At 43.2% G+C, this 16,066-nt stretch overlaps 1 pseudogene across 1 annotated transcript; it reads left to right on the top strand.

Moving 5' to 3' along the window:
* Positions 1-357: 357 nt before the first annotated feature.
* On the top strand, positions 358-1,330 carry LOC311615560 (dihydropteridine reductase-like; annotated as a pseudogene). Its single transcript has one exon. The product of its transcript is annotated as a dihydropteridine reductase-like (transcript).
* Positions 1,331-16,066: the final 14,736 nt, after the last annotated feature.

Raw genomic sequence — 16,066 nt, 5'->3', positions numbered from 1 at the left:
GGAGCCATCACATTTTACAATGGGGTACATGGGTCTGAAGCCTATCTTATATGCCCCAAGAAACAAAGACGATGGAGGAGAGAAAGCCTGTATCATTTAGCACCCAGTCCTCTTCTTGGCTAAGGAGTAGCAGGGCTGACACGTGCTCACCTTCCTCAGGGCCTGGAGGCCATGGCTGCAAATCCTTCAGGGGAGCTGGAGGTTAAAACATAGGACAGATGAGACGGGAGGTTGTCCATCTGTGTGTTCCTGTACCTGCTTATATCAGATGGGTGAGCTCACTGGGGGATGTTTCACAAAGCATCCAGACTGCCTCTAAAGCAGGGGCATCACAATAGGGCCATCTGGAGACCGTGGATGGAAAGGAATAAGGGAAATTTCTCACAGTTCTGCCTTGATGATTTGGAGACAGCTGATGAGTCCTGCCCTTCTCTTCTTCTGGCTGAGCCCTCAACTGTGGACCACCTGTCAAAAGCCAGAGTGAGGGGACCAGCGGGAGGCACAGGATGGCTGCAGTGGCGGGCGAGGCGCGCTAGGCTCCTGCTGGGTGTAGGAGTCCCGGACCAAGACTGGTGGGTGGCCAGGATTGATGTGGCAGAGAACGAAGAGGCCAGTGTGAGTGTCGGTGTTAGGATGACAGACCCGTTCACTGAGCAGGCTGACCAGGTGACCATTGAGATTGGAAAACTCCTGGGTGAAGAGACGATGGATGCAATCCTTCGTGTGGCTGGAGGCTGGGCTGGGGGCAATGCCAAGTCCAAGTCTCTCTTCAAAAACTGTGACCTCATGTGGAAACAGAGCATGTGGACCTCCACCATCTCTGCCACCTGGCCACCAGCACCTCCAGGAAGGAGGCCTCCTGACCTTGGCGGGTGCCAAGGCCTCCCTGGAAGGGACTCCGGGGATGATCGGCTACAGCATGGCATGGCCAAGGGCACTGTCCATCAGCTCTGCCAGAGCCTCGTGGGGAAGAACTGCTGCATGCCGCCCGGGCTGCGTCATCACGGTGCTCCCCATTACCCTCGACACCCCAGTGAACAGGAAGTCCATGCCCGAGGCCGGCTCAGGCTCCTGGACGTCCTTGGAGTTCCTCATGGAGACCATCCATGACTGGATCACAGAGGAAATCCAGCCAAGTGCAGGGCGCCTAATCCAGGTGGTGACGGAGGGAAACACAGAATTTACCCCCATATTTTTAAGCTTCCTCTCAGTGCCTGCCAGGGGCCTGCCAGAAAAGTCAACGTATCTCAGTGTAGCCGCATCTGGGCTCATGTTTTCTGTAATCCTGTTTGTGGTTCAAGACAGTGACACCTGTTTTTCTCTCACCTAATGTGCATTTGCTTTCCTAAGACAAAATGTAAATGGAAAATGTTCGTGTGAAATAAAACCGTGTATGGGGAGGCCTACAGATGGCTCCGTGGTCCATCTGTATTAACCACCTCGGTTTCAGGGGTCTCTGCATGGTGCCTCCGGATCCGCTTCACATTGAGTTGCTTTTGAAACTGTTCATCTGCCCCTGACAGTGGCTGTCGGCTTGACTGGTTCAGAGATTTGTTGGCAATGGGGACATTTGGGGGCCTGAGTTATTTTTGAATGTTATGTTTCTGTCACAGATGTAGTTTTTACAGCGTTGAATTAAATTGCCTTAAAGGTCCTCTTGTGGTGTAAGCAAAATCCACGGACTCTGTCAGGCATCTTTTCCCTGTGCAGTCACCAAGTGTGTGAGAACCACTCATGATTACTTGGAATTATCTTCCTAATAAATGCAATTCGTTGATTGTTTATCTTTTGGGGGAAAAAAGAAGAAGAATAAAAAAAAGCCTGTGTGAGAGGACCCAGCTCTTCATTTAGGTCCCAGAGTAGAAAGAGGTTACAGACAAAGGAGAGAGGAGGAGACAGCAGGAAGGGGAAAAGTCTGTGGTCCTGCTGGCTTCTCTAAGTGGGGAGGGAGGGGCGGGCACAGCCACTCTTACTGCTGGGAACTTTCCAAAGAGCCCCTGGCTCTTCGACAGGCATATGCCAAAATAAGGGGGCTCGAGGCCTCCACCCTGCATTTCTGACACTTTGCCTCATCAAAAAATGACTTCCCCCAAGTGTTTGTAGCAAATTTGGCTAAAGAGTCATCTAAAGCTTACTGTGTGATGACATTGCTCCAGCCTGAGCAGCTCTGGCTCACATTTGGGCAGGTTTGGCAGTCCCCACGCCTGTTCACATTTGCTCTCCTTCTCATTTGATTTGATCCTATAATAGCTGCAGGTGGTGGGCAGGGTAGGAATTACTCACCTCAGGTTTATAGGTGATGAACTTAAGGCTCAGATCTATTTTCATGACCGAATCCTACAGAGTGCCACTGGTGTCAAAAATATTTCACTTTATTTTTTCATTATATGATGCTGTCTGTGTAGTGGTAGCATACTTAGTGTGATACTTCCAGTGAATGTACCACCATGGAGAGTCCAGCATCGAATTTTACAGAAAGAGAACAATGACTAGCCCAGGTTTAAATGGACACAGCTTGGGGATAGAGAAGCTGGGGCTTTCTGGTGAAGCTATGAGCCTCACCCTTGCTAGCGGGGATCACCCCACCACGGTCAGCCTTGGTCATTTCTCTCATTCTTTAACAGAACAGCTGACCCAGGAGTCCTCTAATCTCTGCCCAGCCCACTGATTTAATCTGGGCTATGGACACAGGGATGACTCAGCTAAGTGAGTGCGTGGGCCTTGCCTTGTATCTTTGAAATCTTTCCTAGCTCCTCTCAGAGGACCAACAAGAATGCAAAGAGAACAGGACCCTGTGTCACACCTGCTAAATTTCTGATCAACCAGAGAAAACTTTATAATGACCAACAGACAGTACAACAGCCACTATAAAAACTTCAGGGTGAACAGAATGACTTGGTTTGGCCAACTGGGAATGGTTAAGGATTGAAATAAAACAGCAAATTAGGTAGGAAGATAAATTATTTTATGTTACCTTTCTCTCTCTGGCCATTTTGTTAGGATAATACTCACTAGATATTGCCATGTACTCACATGAAATTTGAACTCATAAACATGTGAACATCAAAATAGGCAATTTGTTTCAATTATTATGTTACATTTTCTATTTAATGTAATAAGAATTTTTGGTTAGAAATTAAGATAAGCACATTCATAAATCTATGCATACTGTATGAGCATAACCAATGGACACAGACAGTAGGGGGGTGAGGGTATGTGCTGGGGGGTGGGAGTGGCTGGTGAGACATCAGTGGGGGACAAAAGGAGAGTTATGTAATAATTTAAACAATAAAGAGTTTAAATTAAAAAATAAATCTATTACTTAGGGCAAAAAGAGATGTTTCCTATCTCATAAACTAAAAAGGTGACCAGCACTTGTTCGGCTCATCAAGAAAAATGTCAGAGACTGAACTCAGTCGTGGGCCACTTACAGGGAAAGCCCAGGACGGCCCTCAGCTGGTGGTGTACGAATTGGCCTGTGTTCCATGGTTCCAGGTGGATCCCATGGGTCTGGCTGGGATAGATAGCTGCTCATTCTGCATTTAGATTTGCATATCCAGGAACTGAAGCCAGCAGTTCTAACACCATAAGAGACCTACAGCAGAAAGTATTTAGATTTGGACCTCTTCCTGGTATTTTCTCATTAAAATTAAGGAACCCTTTTACTACATGTGCAGTATAATGATGTGCTGTGAAGATACACATGGTGGACTTATATACTTACCACAAGGCAGTGGATGATTAAAACTGTAATGGGTAAGTAAAACAATTGCTTGTCAAATTGTGGGGAGGGGGAGCAATAGGGATTGAAGGGTCAGCTTGGATGATAGAATAAATGGGTACTGACACTTTAAAAAGTAATTGAAACTGAATAAAAATATTCATTGCTATTACAATGGGATGCAAACTCTTTTAACATCTTAGATAATTTAGAATAGAAAATTGGCACATTGCTGACTGATCTTAGATTTGATTCAATACTCAGTTTCCTAAGTGAAATGTTTTAGTGTAGCATCTAAATAGCTTTTGAAGTAAAAACTATTGACTATCTCCAACATTTCGGTAAAATCAGTTACTCTGGGAGGATGCTGAGCTGGCCCACGATAAGGAAATCAGAGAAGATAGTCTTGAAAGCTAACATACATTTAAAACAAATGTTTATTTATCAATATCTATTTAATCAGAAGTCAGTTAGTAAGAATGTTTACTAGTATATATGTCATTTTATTAAAAGACAAAGCAAAAATAAACTTTTTTCTAAGCAAACAAAATGAAATAAACAGAAATTACCATTTGCTGAATACTTTTCTCTTTCTATGACTTTATTTTACAACTAGAGGAATGGTGCATGGATTCGTGCGCTGGTGGGGTCCCTTGACCTGGCCTGCACCCTCTAGCAATCTGGGACCCCAACAGGGGATGTTGGAGTGCTGGTTTCTGCCTGATCTCCGCAGGCCAGGCTTAGGGACCCCAGCACCAGGCCACTATTATGCATATAAGATCTTTGGTTAATCTCTTCCTGCCCCCCCTTTCCCCGCTTCCCTCTGAGATTCATCAGTCTGTTCCATGTTTCCATGCCTGTGCATTGAGCATCTGCCCTCTGATGGTTAGTGCATGTTATAGCTACAGGTCGAATGGTCAAACAGTCGCTTAGGCTTTTATATACTAGAATATCGATAAAGCCACATGGTAGATATGTATCCATCTTACATATGAGGATGCTAAGGCTGAAAGGCTGAGTAACTTATCTTGAAGAGTCACAAGGCTAATAATAGGCAAAACTATTTGATTTCAAAACACACATTTCCCCCCCTCAACACTGCTTCTGTGAAGCCTTTATTCAGAAAAGTCTCCTACAGGATCCATCAAAGATCCACAAGATTTTAATTCAATCTCTTATGGTTTTACTTATGTCTATGTTTACATACATTTGTACATGCAAACACACACACACACACACACACACACACACACACACAGATCTATGTTTACACATGGAATGGGTTGTAAAGAAACAGACCTACTATTCACTGCAAACAGAGACTTCCTGGGGACACTTCCTTAGTTAGTCATTAAATTCTTAGGTTTTGAAAATTGATTGTATCAGTTATATGTTATCTAAGGGGATTACTCAAACGAACCAAACTGATTGATAAAGTAAGTCTTGCTTTGCCAATTAAATGTCAACAGAAGTGGTATAATTCACCAAATTTATTTTCCACATTGGAGTGATTGTGGAAGCAAGTGTTGTAATGGAGCCATCAGCCAGGGAATTTGAGTGTTTCTGCTGAGTTGACCTCTATTGGGCAGTAGAGGGAGAAGGAAATACACTTGCTATTTAATCCACAGAGGTGATGGGGTTGTTTGTTATGTATAAAACCTTTCCTATCCCGACTGATACAATAAACTGGCTGCTCCCTCTTATGTAGCTAGCAATGGTTAATAACTAGTTCCAAGCATGTAAATGAGAGGTGAACTTGAACCCAAATAAGCTTATTTTTTATAGTTGATAATATTACAGATGCCTCCCATATTCTCCCCCACTTTTCCCCTTCCACCCAACCCTTCTCCATCCCAGGCCAAATAAGGTTTTGTGTGAAACTTACATTAAAATCTCAGGGACCTAAAAGCCAACTAATGAAAATTCCACTAATCTGTACACTTACCACGCTTCAGTATGCTGGTTCAAGCCACTGCATCTCTGGATTATTGTAACATTCTCCTTGTACTTTTCCCCTTTGTCTACCTTTGTCAGCCAACCTTCTTCCTTAATTCAATCCTGGAGTATACCCTTTACAAAACTGTGTTTTTACCACTTTCCAGATTGATATTTTAGTTATCAGTCTATTTGGAACTTCTTTCTATGTCATTTAAATTAATTATTTCTCATTGAAAGAACATAGCTTGGAAACCAGGGCCAGTCATTTGCTCAAGGCCCTTTCTCCTCATGGGCTGATGCTGGTGGCTGCACCAAAGAGAGGGGCACGTGGTGCCTTGATGCACAGAGAGTTAGAACAAAAGGAACAGAGTCTCTGCAGAAAATACTTTCACCAGGCAGTGGTGTCCTGGTAGGTTTTCAGGTATCCTGACCCCGGCCCAGTCCTCTGTGCTTACAGTTCATCTGATGCTTGCTTATTCAGAGCACAGCGTTCTGGTTAACAGAGATTCATAGCACACTATTATGTAATAGGGCCATACTTGTATTCTTATGATACCTCAGGTTGCCATAGCCTCGTCAAAAAAGAATTGCTTTGAAAAAAAAAAAAAAGCCAAAACCGGTTTGGCTCAGTGGATAGGGCGTTGGCCTGCGGACTGAAAGGTCCCGGGTTCGATTCCGGTCAAGGGCATGTACCTTGGTTGCGGGCACATACCCAGTAGGGGGTGTGCAAGAGGCAGCTGATCGATGATTCTCTCTCATCGATGTTTCTGGCTCTCTGTCCTTCTCTCTTCCTCTATGTAAGAAATCAATAAAATATATTAAAAAAAAAAAGAATTTCTTTGATGAAACTTTCACACTCACCATAATGAAATTATTTTTCTTGCAGGATTTTTAATAATAAAGATGTTTTATAGATATATTTTGTTATTGAAAACTTCAGACTATAAACTGCTTCATCAAAACTGATAAAAGCAACACTAAATATCACAGAGGCAAGTCCGTATACTTGTAGCATATAGAATAGAAAATAAAAATTCATGCTTACTGATTTATAAATCAGGAAAATGAATCCTAGCACAGCTTCTGGCCACCAATATTAAGTAGAGGAGCAAGACGGTGCCTGGACAGTGGGCCCCTAAACCAAGTGTGCCTGTGACCCACACCCAGTGTTTCATGTTCCCTGCATTGTGCCAGTGCCTGGCTGGGATCATGTTAAAACCAAGCACAATAGGTGTAAAACTAATCATGTTCCCATAATCATCACTTTATTTTTCATTCACATGAATGAACATGTGCTGCAGGAGCGAGACCTGTACATACAGTCCCCACTACTTTAGTGAATCAACAAAACAAAACAAAACAAAAAACAAGCAAATGAACAAAAAGAATATGCGTTTACCCTTTCTAATGCGGAGTGCCAATCTTTATTTCAGAGTGGTCCCTCAGAGAACAGGCTGCAGGGAAGTGTACACCGTGGACGTCACGGTGTAACATGACCCGTGGTTCTCTGAGCCGAGTCTGTGTCGGGGGGAAAGTACCTGCCAGCTGTTAGAATGGAAGGCTCGCCAGAGTGTGTTTCTTTCATTAGGAGGTGCTCTTACAAGGATGTATCCCGTCCACAAGCTCTGTGAAATCTAGTGTTTCACCTGAAAGGAAGCGACTGAATGAGGCTGGAGAAAAGTGAGGGGTGAAGGAAAGAGACAGACAGAATGAGCAGACATGAATGAAATAGATAGAAACAATCTTATTCTGTACCCCAAACTGCAACATTCAACAGAGCATGTCCAGAAAAGCTGTAGGAACTTTCTGTCTTTGGAAATAGCAGAATAGTCGAATCAGAAAACTACCAAAAGGAAAAAGGAGATTTTCCTCAGGAGAGAATATTCTATCTAAAACCATAAAATGTGCAAGAGAAAGTTTACTTTTGATAAGAAATTAAGGGGGGAATGTGGCTAGTGGTAGGTCTTGATATTTAAAAAAATATTTTTATTGATTTCAGAGAGGAAGGGAGAGGGAGATAGAAACATCACCAATGAGAGAGAGTCATTGATTGGCTGCCTCCTGCACACCCCACAATGGGGACTGAGTCTGCAACCTGGGCATGTACCCTGACTCGGAACTGAGCCCTGAACCCTGAACTCCTGGTTCATAGTTTATGCTTAACCATTGACCTTGGTATTTTACAGGGTGTCCTTGTCCTGAGGAGTTTTGAAAAAGCTAGTCTTCCCTAGGCTTCTGGTTTATCAGTTGCCATGAAAACCATTTATCTTATTGCCAAAGTTCTGAGTGATTTGAACACAGAAGAATGCTCACTTGCACACATTTTACCCCCGACCCCTCTTTCTACATACAGCTCTGCCCCAGGAGCCAAATGCCTCCTGCTGCTGTTGGGCCACAGGTGCTGCAAACTTCTGGCTCTTCCACAAACTGAGGCGAGCAGTCAGGATTGCTGTTAGGAAACTCTAGCAGGCAAATAACTCCAGCAGGTCTCAGACAAGTTGGTGTAAATTCTGGCACGGACTGGCTCACCTGTTGTGTGATTAAGTCATGGGGTTGCCGCTTGTTCCCTTTGGGACAGGGCCAGGCAGCATTTGTTCAAGGGAAAAATGAGGCTCTGTGTGTGCAGTGTGACTGTATCAATAGAAACGGGCAAACAGATTCCGGTAGAAGAAAAGAATGGAAACGTGGGTGGTGGGATGATCCTGCAGCTGTGTTGAAAGGTGTCTTAGTCAAGGGTGGCTTGGTGGCAAGAAACAAAAACCTACTCAGCTCGAGTAAAGAGGGATTTGTTTAATGGTGTCAGGAACCAACTGCAGGAAGCAGTCTGACCTCCTGGGCGCTGGAGAATGGTCTGCAGCTCCTCACACTCTGGCCTGCACTCTCTCATCTCCTGGGCATGACTGCTTCATTCCTCTTTCTTTGCAGACTGCGTCTTTGCAAGGCCTCTCTCCCATCAGATGGGCCTGATGTGGGTTTGGGTTGCCATGGCTCTTGGAGGGCTCTGGACTTGGAATAATCTTACAGCTTAGGTACTCAGTCCTTTCTCACAGACCTGACTCTATCAGGAATTCTTTAGGCAGCTATCTACCATTGGTCCAATCACTTGTAGCCAGATGGTGGGGTCAGAGGTTAATTTCCCCTTTCTGGCTGAGCAGGTGTGGATAGGTCCTCTGAGAAAGAGCTAGAATTGGGGGAGAAGAAGGTGGACAGAATAGCTGGAGGAAATGATAGACATTTGTACAATAAATGTCTGGCACTGGCAAATTAGCATGGGTTGGAATAGACACTGGCCATAGACAGTCGTAAAGCTGGACCTGTCCTTTCTGGCTAAATACTGGTGCTGTCCTGGGGAATATGGGTCCTGAAAAGGGCAGCATGGAGAATGGCTGTGGATCCTGGAGAGGACAGGGAGGCAATGTAGCCAGGAGGGGGTTAAAGGGCTGCCGAATGCATAAAGGAGATGAGTAATTGAAGGTCCTGGAGAAAATGAAGTTAGGGATTTGGAGGTTTGAGAGAATAAAGATGGTCTCTTGAGAGAGATGGCCATAGAAGAGGCTGTGATTAGAGGGAGTTGGTGCTATGCTAGACTTGGGTGAGGCCTGAGTTGTGGCCATACTGGTATGCTGTAATGTCATATATATGAATGGTTTTTAAGCTGAATTGCATCCCCCAAAATCCATGTGTTGAAATCCTAATCCCTAGGATCTCAGAATGTGACTACATTGGGAGCTTGGGCCTTTAAAGAAGTAACTAAGTGCCGAAACTGGTTTGGCTCAGTGGTAGAGCCTCGGTCTGTGGACTGAAAGGTCCCAGGTTCGATTCCGGTCAGGGGCATGTACGTTGGTTGTGGGCACATCCCCGTTAGGGGGTGTGCAAGAGGCAGCTGATCAGTGTTTCTCTCTCATCGATGTTTCTATCTCTCTATCTCTCTCCCTTCCTCTCTGTAAAAAAAAAAAAAAAAAAAAAAAAAAATATATATATATATATATATATATATATATATATATATATATATATATATATATATAGAGAGAGAGAGAGAGAGAGAGAGAGAGAGAGAGAGAGAGAGAGAGAGAGAAGTAACTAAGTTAAAATGAAGTGATGAGGATGGGCCCTAAACCAATAAGACTTGTGTCCTTATAAGAAGAGATTAAGACACAGACATAGTCAGAGGAAAGACCATGTGACAAAGACATAGAGAGAGGTGGCCATCTGCAAATTGAAGAGAGGCCTCAGAAGAAACCTATCCTACTGACAACTTCATCTCTGACTTCCAGCCTCCAGAACTGTGAGAAAACAACGTGTTGCTTAAGCCACCTGGTCTGTGCTACTTTGTTACAGAAGACCTAGCCAACTAATACAGATGGCATGAGAAGAGGGACATTTGTTGGCCAAGATGCAGCACTGGGATTTAAAGAGAAGGCCAACTACACCCATATTTTCCAATGAACCATAGCTAATGAGAAAAGGTAGGAGGAGGAGGATGCATTTTTCAGGAAGAACAAGGAGGCCAGGGTGAGAGAGCAGAGGTCTGCATCAGGGAGAGACTTCTACAGTTCATAGGGTCAAGTAATAGGAGGCAGCAGGGTGGAGGTGATGGGAGAACAAGAAGCCTCATGAGGTGGCCAGAGGTGGGATGATTGTTAGGGTTGGGTTTAGGCAGCAGGGATAGGAGATTCAGTGCCTTATCCCATGTATAGGATGCAAATAACTGATGTCACAGAAGCACTGGGTGGAGGTAGGACAGGGCTACATTTGAGGCAGGAAGGAGTCAACACAGGCTTGGCAGGATCTTGTAACTGATAGAGAAAGCAGAATTAAAGAGAACACACACACTCACACACACACACACACACACACACACACACACACACACCTTATTTTGTCTAAGGGGAACTCAATAATTCTGGAATAAGAGGAATCCTAGGTCTTGAGTCAGAGTGACCCCTTGCTAGGGAGCCTGAAGCATGCCCAATCTGAGTAAGAAGGTCTGGAGTTCTCTGGGGTCCTTGAATGTGAGTGGACCATAAGGCCTAGTATGGTCAGATTCTGCACCCCTGCTGCCTTGGGATAAAATCAGTTTCTGGGTTGATTTTTTTTTCCCTGCAAAATTACTAAAGCACAGAATCTCTCTGCTCTAATCCTGAGACCTAGTTTGCTGAAGGCTGATCTTTTTCCATGGTTGGTTTCAGCAGAGAAAAGAGTGTGGGTGCTTTGTGGAAATCCTTGAGAAGTGAAAGAGAAGGTCAGTAAACTGATTTGTGCAGGGTTTGAGGAGATGGGGAGGTCGTATCTGGTAGCTGGTTAAAAATATAAGAGTGAGTGGGTATGTATTTTGGGGATGTGCCCAGCTAAGTCCTAAGCTGGGGTTCAGTGCATGGTGCCACAATGTATGTAATGCCAGTAAAAACAGCAATGTAATTTTGTTTAATGTGAATGGATATTGCCAACACCACTAGAATATAAGCTCCATAGAAGGAAGACTGTTTCTGCCACAATTTCTGACTGTGCCTAACACATATTGGTGTTCAGTAAACACTCATAGTCATGGAGTTCAAATATATTGTTAAGGAACTCAATCACTTCCATCCTCTCCCTATCTCCTGTCCCCCTTAAAAAAAAAAAAAAAAAAAAAAAAAAAGGACATCTAGATAAAAATCATAGAAGAGAGATAGAATGGCTGAAAATGTTCAGCATCACTCAAAATCAAGCAATGTGAATTAACATTATAATTATATGCCTCTTTAAAACTAGCATATATATTATTTTGAAATTAGCAAAGAATAAAAAGGATAATATTGAATGCTGGTATGAGTACAGTGAGAAATTCTCTTGTATTTCAGTGTAAATAGGTATAACATTCTAAAAAAAAGTAATTTGTCAATGTGTATCAAAAATTCTAAAAATATTTATATGCATTGACCCAGTAAGATTGTGATTATAATTTTACAGCTAAATCTTGGACCAGGTCTCATTTATTAAACAGAATTCTCCACTACAGAGTGGTATTTGCAATGAAGTGGCAGTGTATGTTTTAAAAATATATTTTTATTTATTTCAGAGAGAAAGGGAGAGAGAAGATAGAAGCATCAATGATGAGAGAGAATCATTGAGTGGCTGCCCCCTCCATTCCACCGACTGGAAATCTAACCTGCAACCTGGACATATGCCCTGACTGGAAGTTGAACTATGTCCTCCTGGTTCATAGTTTGATGCTGTATCTGAGCCATGCTAGCTGGGTATTGGCAGTGTATTTGTTGAGGAGAAAATATTGGTAGTAGAAATAGCGAGGAATTAAGACAAAAGTAAAAATGAGCAATCTGGAAAATGTTCCTGACCACATAGCAAGAGTTGTGTGTGTGCGTGTGTGTGTGTGTGTGTGTGTGTGTGTGTGTGTGTGTTGGTGATGGTAGTGGGTGAGGGGTGGAAGGAGATGGGGAGGTTTGATGTAGAATAAAATATTCAGAAAATCCCAAAAGACAAGTTATCAATTAAGTGGTAGTGTGTCCAGAGCTTAGACCAAATTATCCTTAATCACTTTTATGTAGTGTCCCCAAAATATATAGACACACTTTAATAACAGATAGCTCAATAGATGTTTCTTTTCATATTTAACACATTGGAAATGTATACATTTTCTAGGGACACCATGTAGGTTACCAAACTTGCTTTTGCATGATCCAAATTTATTACATTAGATTGCTTGCTTTTAAAACATAGCTAGGATTTGGAAACAGCCTAGGTGCCCATCAGCAGATGATTGGATCAAAAAACTATGGTACATTTACACAATGGAATATTATGCTGCCATAAAAAAGAAAAAATTTGCATCATTTGCAGCAACCTGGATGGAATTGGAGAACATCATGCTGAGTGAAACAAGCCAGTCAATGAAAGAGAGACACCACATGACCTCACTTATTTATGGAGGATAAAGAACATTATAAACTGAAGAACCAAAAGATAGATATAGAGATAGTAAAGCAACAAGCAGACTGTCAAATTACAGCGGGGAGGTTGGGGAGATCTGGAGGAGATAAGAGATCAACCGAAGGACTTGTATACATGCATATATAATAAGTACAACCAATGGACACAAAACTCTGGGGAGGGAGGGTATGTACAGGAGGGGGGGGGGCCAAGGGTATATGCACAAAAATAATAATTTAATAAAAAATATATTAAAAAAACATGCTAGTAACCATTTAGCTAACATGAAATTACACCAATAATTTATATTTTGTATAAAGCACTACAGGTCTTTAGCTACACTGTGATCTTTGACCAATATACTTTAATAGTGATTGGTTTTGGGTGAATGTTCAGTGACACTGTATTTGCATTATTGCATTTATTATTTTTAACACTCACAATGTGTATTTTATTTTATAGCAATTTCAAAAAAAGTAGCACATATATAAACAGTGATATGGAAATCTTTTTCTATTCAGAAATAGGACTAAATGTGAAATATAAATCCTGAGTTTCTTATTAACCATCATTTGTGTGTATATGTGCATCTGATAAGACTTGTTGAATTCCTTTTTGTAAGATTTTATTTGATGGGCGAGTAGGAATGCTTTGGGGCTAAGTCATTGTTCATAAGCCTCTGAGTCACAAATGTCACACACCTGTGAGCCATAAATGGCCCTTTCTTAAGCTGCTGTGATGTCACTTTGCCTTATTTCACATCTAGCACGTCTTCTCTTCCCAGTGCACTCTCTAGCGATGAGTCATTTCAGCAGGACTTCCCCATCAGCATCTGCTCCAAGAGCCAGTGTGACAGAATGTGAGGCAGTGCTCTGAAAACTGCAAAGGGTTATTATGTGGACGGTGGCAGGGATATCTTGGCTACTCCACATAAGGACAAGTGCACCCACACCCACTGCACATGTTTCACCTCGAGCCTGTGTTTGCTCATTCTCCGAAAGCTTTCAGTATGAGCCTTCCGAGGAAGCTCATCTCCTTCCTGTGCAAGTCCTGTGTCAGTAAGACTTATTCCCTGCCTTTGAGGAGGTCACTATCTGGGACACACGTCACTTATCACCTGGTTGTGTTCGCAGTCTCACCTCCTGTCTATCCATTTACCTAATACTACCTGGCTTCTCCTCCCTCGGGAGCTTCCACTACCCTCCAATGGTTGAAGCCTGGTGGCCTCCTTTGGGGCCCGTCTCTCTTGATTTGTGTGGCAGTGCACTTGAATGGGAGTCAAAACAGGACATTAGAATTTTAACTTGGGTTTCCATTAGTTCTGTCTTTTAGTCCCCTCTTTCACAGTCTATGCTTTTGTGGGTATTTTTGGTTGATCATCACCCGAGTTTTTTAGAGACAGTGGAAGGAAGAGAGAGAGACAGAAATATCAGTGTGAGAGTGACACATTGACTGTTTGCCTATTGCATTTGCCTTGACCTGGGCCTGCAACTGAGGCACATGCCCTTGACTGGAATTGAACCCATGACCCTCCAGTTCATAGGCTGAGGCTTACCACTGAGAAAAACTGGCGAGGGCACCAGTCATATTCTTCATCCCAAGTATGGTAGTTACATCCTTAACTCCAAGCCTCCTGTGGCTCTCTGGCACTATAGTGTATCTTACCAATTTTATTTTTAGAATGGCACTCCTTCCCTTCCTTTCTGTTGGCTTCACTCTAACTCCATGCATACTTGCTGTTCTCTAAATATAGTGCTTTATGCCCCGGCCAGGTAGCTCAAGGTTCAATTAAAATCTCATATTGTGGTGGCTTTCCTGATCTCCATTCAAAACCAAGTTTTGTGTCTAATATCTACTTATTCCAGCCATGCCGTACCACTAACAATGCATAACAGTTGTTTGCATATTTGCTCATCTTTTTCACTATAGGCCTAATTAACTCATTTAACCTCCTCTCCATGCCTGGCATTTAATAGATGCTTAATAAAACTTTGTTGAATATAAATAAGTTAATTAACCCCTCCACTTCCTTCAATTGACTTCTTAGGGTCAGCATTCTGTTTTTCCTCTTTGTTTGCTCCATTAAATTCAGCTTGGTGCCTACCACATAGTAAGTGCTCATTGAATGTTGGAAGTGGTATATATATATATATATATATATATATATATATATATATATATATATACATATATATGAAGCAACATATAAAATTTTCCTGCCAACATTCCTGTAGGGAGAGAGACAGATGTTACCCATTTAATTGCATGAAGAACCTGAAGAACAGAGAGGGTGTGTTGTGGACACAGCTCTTTGATTTTCTAGTTGTATAATTTCTAGTTTTGCATACTTCCAAAAACCTCATCTAAGGTCATGCTGAAGATTTGGTTAGACATGGCCACATTCCCTGCTGGCCCACCTTGAAGGAGGAAGAAGTCTTGGGATCTTAGGAGAGCCAATTAGTCTGTTATGTACAGCACCTCCCACATCCCACTCCCCAGAAGGTCAGAGGCTCTTTGGGTCCAGCAGCTCTTACTGTTTCTGTTCCATTGGAGATCAAAGTGGACTCTGGGTTCAGTCCATCTTTCTCACCAGAGCAATAGGCACTTAGTGGCCCACCTGTAGTTGTCATTGTAAAGCATTGACTCATATGTTTGAGCTTTTCCTTTTCTTTTTTGGAGCCATGTGTTTTTACTCAGCAACATTTAACAGTTTTTGCTGTTGGGTGTCAGGCATTCTGACTACATCGATGGATTCACTAAACGCGGTCCTGGTCTCATGGGCTCCCAGACCAGAGGCCACGGTGCAGGTGGAGTGCTCCGCAGGGGAGGTGGGGCCCAGGGCACAGGGCACAGGGCACAAGGAGGGGCTGGGGCTGGAGCTGGGGAAGGCCTTGGCCTCCCAGTGCCTTTTGTCTAGGCTGGATGTCTCAAGGTAGTCAGGCCAAAGAGACAGAAGGAAGCAAGTAAGGGGTTGGTAGAGAATGTCCTTTTCTCTTCCTAGTGGCTCAGGTAGCTATCTACCCCATTAGACCCAGCTCTGCCTCTTTTTTCTACATGCACACAGGCGCATGTGCACACACGCACACAGCACGGTGGTGTCTGCTCCAGCTTTCAGGATGTCTGATGCAGGGAAGGAGTGGCTCGCCTTTCCCATCTCAAGTGCTGCTTGGGGGCAGCTGCTCTGCTGCCTCTGGCTAGTGCCATTTGTTCCCACGGAAACAGGAGAAACAAATGCATAGAGGCCAGGAGAAACGTGGGGCTCAAGTGAACAGAGCTAAACTGCTGTGTCGGGTGGTTATACAACCAAGCGCTTTGCCAGCTTTTACCTGGGAAAAAGTCTCCTCTACCGGATGGTTGCATTATATTTTTGGACTCGGTGAGTTGGTATTAATAGTGAAGCAGTAATAAAAGTTAAAACGGCAAATGTTGATTTCTTTATTTTACAGATTTCACAACTCAGGCAGAAGATGAGTTAAA

Source organism: Pipistrellus hanaki (assembly GCF_964339955.1).
Source record: "Pipistrellus hanaki genome assembly, chromosome: 2".
Lineage (NCBI taxonomy): Eukaryota > Metazoa > Chordata > Mammalia > Chiroptera > Vespertilionidae > Pipistrellus > Pipistrellus hanaki.
This window is presented reverse-complemented; position numbering and strand designations above follow the sequence as displayed.